General features: G+C 42.8%; 1 protein-coding gene across 1 annotated transcript in view; it reads left to right on the top strand.

Annotated features, from left to right (window-relative positions):
• The first annotated feature begins 7,223 nt into the window (after positions 1–7,223).
• The window catches only part of LOC110497543 (EMILIN-1-A), an 81,724-nt gene continuing 81,147 nt past the window's right edge, over positions 7,224–7,800 (top strand). The window contains exon 1 of the mRNA XM_036954478.2: positions 7,224–7,800. This exon is cut by the window's right edge and continues 219 nt beyond it. The gene's annotated coding sequence lies outside the window, so the exon portion shown is untranslated.

The following is a 7,800-nucleotide window of genomic DNA, read 5'->3' as shown; positions in this document are numbered from 1 at the left end:
CGCGGTTCATTGGTCCGTTCCGTATTTCTCAGATCATTAATCCTGTCGCAGTGCGACTTCTTCCGCGATATCTTCGTCGCGTCCACCCGGTCTTCCATGTCTCCTGTGTTAAGCCCGTTCTTCGCGCCCCCGCTCGTCTCCCCCCCCCCCCCCATCCTTGTCGAGGGCGCACCTATCTACAGGGTCCGTAAGATTTTGGACATGCGTCCTCGGGGCCGTGGTCATCAGTACCTAGTGGATTGGGAGGGGTACGGTCCTGAGGAAAGGAGTTGGGTTCCCTCTCGGGACGTGCTGGACCGTTCGCTGATCGATGATTTCCTCCGTTGCCGCCAGGTTTCCTCCTCGAGTGCGCCAGGAGGCGCTCGGTGAGTGGGGGGGTACTGTCATGTATTGTCATATTATGTCTTGTTCCTGTTCTTTCTCTTCACTCCGTCTCCCTCTGCTGGTTGTATTAGGTTACCTTCTCTTCCCCTCCTTCCCCCAGCTGTTCCTCATCTTCTCTAACTACCTCGTTCACCCTTTTCCCACCTGTTCCCTTTTTCCCTCTGATTAGGTCTCTATTTCTCTCTCTGTTCCTGCTTCTGTCTTTGTCAGATTCTCGTTTGAGTTTCTCATGCCAGAACCAAACTATCGTCTCGTTTGCTTCAACCTTGTCCTGTCCTGTCGGAATCTGCCTGTTCATCGGAGGCTACGTGTGATCAGGTACCTCTGTCCTCTACAACCCAGCTAATCTCCTCTGCTGCTAGAAGGGGACTCTAACCCAGCTATTCTCCTCTGCTGCTAGAAGGGGAACTCTTCTGTGATATTCAGAAGGACTTTATGTTTCATTTGTCGCCCTCTCTGCGGGTTGTTTATTTTGCCATCATATACATTTGAAGAGGATCTATGTCTTACCTGTGTTTTGACATTAAAGGACTCTGTTTTTGTTAAACCGCTTTTGGGTCCTCACTCATGTGCATAACACCGCTGCCTGACCAGTTCTCCTAAAATGGAGGATGTAGATTTGATAGGTTTGAGAATGGTTGGACAGTTAAAGAGCTGACCTGTTGTTAAAATCTTTACAAATGTTTACAAATCTCCTTGATGATTGTTCTCATGGTACCAAATCAATACATCAACAAAACACCATTATTAGAGCTGGAGACATGGATTGCATTCTTGCAGAAACAGAGCTCCCATAATTACAATTTTTGCAAAAATAGAGAGCATTGTCCATTATATTTGCCATTCTTTACAGTAGTAAAGCTAGCTCTCACACTCCCTAGTCGACTGTATAAAAAACAACCATTTTGATGACTTCCACTTACTTCTGTTCTAATGGTAATGGTTTGATTTGGGGTCATGGTATCCAACTCTGTGGAGAACCACAGGAATATGGTCTAACCCTTAGCAATGAACATAAACTCACACCCCCAAGCTAAGGCCTTGGTAATGTGATCTATACGAGTTAGTAGTGGGCTAATGACCCAATGACCAATGGTTGTGTTTCCCTGCTCTACAATCTAACAAGGGTCTCCACAGAACACTCCACAGGGCTTGGCATCCCATTTTTTTTGAGAATGTGTTTCCCCAAAACTATTTATTTCAGCATAAGGAGTGTGCATACGCACACTCACACACACATACATGGATGTCATACACACCAATTACCGCTGGTTGTGGTCATTGACTGGTTGTGAAGCATGGCTCCAAAATGATGATGTAGTGGCTGAATGGAAGAAGGATTGTTCTGATGTGGGCATACCCATCCGTCCCTCCCTCTCTCTAGTTTCTCGCTGCCTGCCTCCCTCTTTCTCTTTCTCTCTGTTTCTCTCCATCTCTCTCTTTTCTCTCGCTCGCTCTCTCTTTCTCCCTTCCTGCCTCCCTCTTCTTTCTTTCTCCTTCTCTCCTCGCTCTCTTTCTCTCTCCCCTCCCACCACAGGCACTCAGGTGCATCTCTTAGCAGGGAAACCCAGAGGTCAGTAGCCCATGAAAGAGACTCCTCTCTGGGGAAGAGAGAGAGAGGAGCCAGGGGATGGTGGTGGCGGTGGTTGATGCCTAGTGTGGATCTGAGTGGGACCCCCTTAAAGATGCACTCCAGGATCTTAAGCACAACAAATTCGTAACATATACTACAAATTGGATTCGTAATATATCATACAAATAGAAGAAAGAAAAAATATATATATATACAGTACCAGTCAAAGGTTTGGACACACCTACTCATTCAAGGGTTTTTCTTTATTTGTGCTATTTTCTACATGGTCAAAACTATGAAATAACACATGGAATTATGTAGTAACCAAAAAAGTGTTAAACATATCAAAATATATTTTAGATTCTGCAAAGTAAACAACCTTTGCCTTGATGACAGCTTTGCATTCTGTCAACCCTGCTGGTTAAGTGTGTCTTGAATTCTAAATAAATCACCAACAGAGTCATCAGGAACGCACCCACACACCATCACACCTCCTCCTCCATGCTTCACAGTGGGAACCACACATGCGGAGATCATCTTGTTCACCTACTCTGTATCTCATAAAGACACATTTTTGAAACCAAAAATCTCTAATTTGGACTCATCAGACCAAAGGACAGATTTCCACAGGTCTGATGTCCATTGCTCCTGTTTCTTGGCCCAAGCAAGTCTCTTTTTTTTATTGGTCCTTTTGTAGTAGTTTCTTTGCAGCAATTTGACCACGAAAGCCTGATTCACACCATCTCCTCTGAACAGTTGATGTTGAAATGTGTCTGTTACTTAAACTCTGTGAGGTAAACTCAATTTCTGAGGCTGGTATCACTAATGAACATATCCTCTGCAGCATAGGTAACTCTGGGTATTCCTGTCCTGTGGCAGTCCTTAGTTTCATCGTAGTGCTTGATGGTTTTTGCGACTGCACTTGAAGAAATGTTCAAAGTTCGTGAAATCTTCCGGATTGACTGACCTTCATGTCTTAAAGTGATTATGGACTGTCGTTTCTCTTTGCTTATTTGAGCTGTTCTTGCCATAATATGGATTTGGTATTTTACCACAGGACTATCTTCTGTATACCAACCCTACCTTTTCACAACACAACTGACTGGCTCAAACGCATTAAGAAGTAAATCAATTCCACAAATTAACTTTTAACAAGGCACACCTGTTAATTGAAATAAATTCCAGGTGACTACCTCCTGAAGCTGGTTGAGAGAATGCCAAGAGTGTGAAAAGCTGCCATCAAGGCAAAGGGTGGATACTTTGAAGAATCTCAAATATAACATATATTTTGATTTGTTTAACACTTTCTTGGTTACTACATGATTCCATATGTGATATTTCTTCTCTATTATTCCACAATGTAGAAAATCGTAGAAATAACAGTACTATATATATATACACATAAAATAGATAATAATAATAACACTTTTTACAGGACGTAACATATCATACGAAATGAACGATGTGTTACACAATTTGATGACGTGGTACACAAAAAACAAGGACCACTTTTGGCTTGTGAGTGCCACATTCAGAACTATTGGCTGAAATTCTAGAAAAGTTAGAGTGCATCTTTAATTGTACCGTAATCACAGCTGTTCTTCTGAGACATATAACGTTGGGCAGCGATTGAGCTCCATGTGTGTCTGGTGCCCCCTCACAGCTGGTGCACTTAAGGGAAAGGAGAAGGTGGAACGGGGCATTTTCCAATATGGTGCTGGTGAGATTACAAAGGCAACAAACAGCTGAGTGACTACCATCGTGTCCACCACACAGGGCTGAACTCGCACCTCTGGTGCTTAGTGCAAGAGGCTCAGTGTGTAGTGTGTGTTAACATTTGTAACTTGGTATCAACTCAACCAATGTTGCAACTTTTTAATCAGGTTTTTACCTATGTAACTTCTATCAATAAAGATACCTCTAAATGTGAGTATATGTTCGAATTTAACTTTACAGCAAGAAAAAATGGGTAATGACATGGTAATAAAGACGGAAACTAGTTGTAATTTATTTAAGTGCTACCGCGTTAGGTACTATAAGAATAACTAAAATATAATGCAAGGTTAAGAATACAGTACAGTGCTTGTGACCTATCCAGTGTGTTCTATTCCTATTATAACCTGTACCACATAACACTGATCGCAAGGTAGAGTTCCCCATTAATATTAGCTCTAAATTGACGTGGCATGTTGTCTTTGAAGGTATTTTTTTCTCTTTAAACACAATAACAATGCCCCCCACAGATTCAGCTTTCAAAAAACAACAGCATTTGTTTGTAGTTAAGTACACACAGCTATTAGATGTTTATGAGTTAAATCAAAAGCTTTTGATTTAAAGCTTTTTCCCAATAAAACCACACCACGTGACTATTCTCAGAACCTTACTTTATGCTAACGTCAGCATAACTATTGCCGGGAACTTCATCCCTGCCACAAACACAACATCACAACTAAATAGGCCGGTCGGTTGACCATAGAAATGGAAAGAGTTAAACAGATCCAATTCTAAATCACTTTTGACTGTCCATTTTTTGCAATCTTTTGTCAACGCAGGACCAATAGGCCACGGTCCTGCGTTGACAAAACCTATCTTTCACCCCTAAACATCAGCTTCCTTCCTCTGAAGTTAAGTGAACTGAACTCCTGTGGTGCTTTAGAGCTGTCACTACACTGACCACAGTCAGGCTAAACACCATAGAGCTCTATTTACTATGTAAAGCGCTTTGAGTACCTCAGTAGGTAGAAAGCACTATATAAATCAAATCCTTTCATTCATTAGAGGCCTCTGATGTGGTGGGAAGCATGTCCATTGACCCAGCAGGGGGTTGGAGTGTTGGAGGGTGGAAGTCTCTCCAGGGACTCTATGAACCCCAGGCGATAGGGGTGTGTGTGGGCCTCAATAGTGACAAGTGACAGCCTCCACCTCCACCCAGAGAGGCGCTTAAACAGGCTGTCAATCCCTTTCTATTGAATCATATGATCAAATGGGGTTGCATGAAGTCCAGCACAATGTACAGTTCACACATGCACGCACGCATGCAGGTATACATACATACAACAGAGAGAGACACACACACACAGAGAGAGAGAAACTAGACCCTTTATAATAAATAGTAAATGCCTTTATCAGAGGACCAATAATCCTTGATGAGTGACTGGGCTGGCAGGTGTTTAAGATCAGTGTAAGTGATTTCATTAATTTATCCCTCCCCAGTCTCTGATTGCAGCTGGTAGTCAGATGCAGAGCAGTATGACATTGCTGAAATTCCCAATGAAACACCACCCCTCTCTCACCTGTGACCTCTCAACCTATGTCTGAGGTGACAAAATCCCCTAAAACACAAACAGACACATGTGCAGAAACATTCACGCACCCCTCCGCGTGATAGCCTAACAACTCCTGTCAGAATGGTGGAACAGAGGAGGAGGTTTGGATTAAATTGAACGATTAAGAAAATATGAAATCCCTACCTTTGAGCATGCCCTGCATACCCCATCTTCTTTCACCTATACCCCAAGGTCTGCCTCTATCTGTCACGAATCCCGTTTCCTGAGTCTGTTTTTTGCCTATGTTCTGTCCTGGAGTGTTTTTTCCGGCGTCCTGGAACGCCGTTGCCGGGCAATGTAGCCAGTTGGGGTTTCTGATTACCCGCACCTGTATCCCATCAGCTATCTGCACACCTGGTCCAGATCATCATCTCTCCTCTTCATAAGCCCGGACCTGACATCCATTCCCTGCCGGATCGTTAGCCATGAACAGTATGTTGTGCCAGAGTATCAGCCTCAAGTTGGATAGAATTTGTTTTGTTGTTTGTTACGTATTGCTTGCCTTAAACTTACCTCTGTTTGTTTTGTCTTCAGTTACTCACCCGGATCATTTACCCCATTCCCGCCTGGTCGTCGGAGGATTCCGCTTCCCCATTGGATACACCTATTTACTCCCATCTACTCACCACCGCTGCCCGCTACGCCACCTGGATATATCTAACCATTCACTTTCACTTGTAAATAAATACTCACCTTCTTCCTACTCTCCTTGTCCTGGTCTGCTTCTGGGTTCGATTTTGAAGAAACGTGACACTATCTCTCTCATCTCGCTGCCCTGGGGTGTATATTAAACTAAAGAGACAGTAGAGTTAACTGGACTTCCCTCAAGCCTAGGAGATGTCCCATCCCCCAACAGCTGAGGCCAGAGGCAGAAAGTTAGGGAGGTCTGAATGGAGAGGAGAGGAGGACACATCCTGGGGAAGACAAGCACATCTGCAGAGATAAGAGTACAGAGGAAAGAACAAATCACTTATCACCCCATTCCCTCAAGAAGTCATCAAATTAACCCCCAAACATGAATGAATGTAATGATTTAGATTAAACTAATGAGTAGATAATAGGAACAGATGTATGACTGAATGGATTTAGAGAATATATGCTATTATTAATTTAATAGAGATATAACCAGCAGTGGTGTAAAATGGTGTAAAGTACTTAAGCAGTGGTGTAAGAAAACACTTTAAAGTAATACTATAGTAGTCACCCCTAGTAGTAGGGGTTTTGGGGTATCTGTACTTCACTATTTATATTTTTTAACAACTTTAAATTTTACTTCACTACATTCCTCAAGAAAATATTTTTAAGTACTTAAGTATCAAAAGTAAATGGAATTGCTAAAAGTACTTGTCACATTTTGACAGGAAAATGGTCCAATTCACACCCTTATCAAGAGAACATCCCTGGTCATCCCTACTGCCTCTGATCTGGCGGACTCACCAAACACAAATGCTTTGTTTGTAAATGATGTCTGAGTCTTTGAGTGTGCCCCTGGCTATCTGTCAATTCCTTTGGACTTCACTCAAATATTTCTTAATCTATGATGATGTAGGCCTACTGGGTTTGTGCCACTACTTGTGTGATGCTACTTGGTTACAGAGTTTGAGAGAAGCAGCTTCATTGTAACCTCATCGAATTCACGCGTGTCCTCGGATGAGGAGTTAAATTCAGTCTAAAAAGAAGGATTGCAATGGGAAAGTATAGGCCACTTGTATCCATCTTCTCAGTCTCTCCACTGTCAGATTTTTTTCATAAACATGCTTATCTAAATACTCCTCCGTTCTATTGCAAGCACACTCTTCCGTTTTCCCCGGATCAGATAGAGGCTATTTTCCTAATAGCGATGCTTCGGCCAGATAAGCGTCAATTGCGTGAGCAATTTTCCAAAAGCAGCAAGTGGGTGTGTAAATACAGTATATGTTGTCATTCGGGAGTTTTTCCTAGACACTGATCTAAGGTAAGTTTTGAGTTTCGCCTGACCTTCATTTGGGGAGTATAAGCTGGTCCTAGATCTGTGCGTATGTGTTTGATAGGAAGCCTACAGGTGGGAGGGGTCAGAAAGCGCACGAAAGAAGGGAGGTAAAAAGGAAGAGAGAGGAGACTTGGGTAGGGGGAGAACAGTCATTCAGATTCTGCTCGGCTTGAAACGCAAGCCACCTTCCTCGCAGTTTTGCGTCGGAATAACTTCTTACTAACTGACTGAAATTAAAACTTTTTCTTGGCAAAACTGTAACCCATTTCAACGTCTGGAAAATAACGGCAGGCTCGTGGATGCGCCTGGAAGTGTCTTATCGCATTTACAAGAATAATTAAGGGAATAGCAGCTGCTTTTGGACATATATGAAGGGAACATAAGTGCTATCAATCAGGGGACTAATAATATAGATGTTGAAGTGACGGTTTGAGATACCGTCTCACATCCCGCTGTAGCCTAACTATGGGTCGATAGTATGGACTTATCCGATTCTGGAGAGGAAGAGTGCGTCACGGCTGATAAGAATTTACTTCCACACTATTCGT

This window comes from Oncorhynchus mykiss, chromosome 19 (genome assembly GCF_057628025.1).
Source record: "Oncorhynchus mykiss isolate SJ-2025 chromosome 19, ASM5762802v1, whole genome shotgun sequence".
Taxonomy (NCBI): domain Eukaryota; kingdom Metazoa; phylum Chordata; class Actinopteri; order Salmoniformes; family Salmonidae; genus Oncorhynchus; species Oncorhynchus mykiss.
The sequence above is the reverse complement of the archived record's forward strand: the minus strand, read 5'-3'. Positions and strand labels throughout refer to the sequence as shown.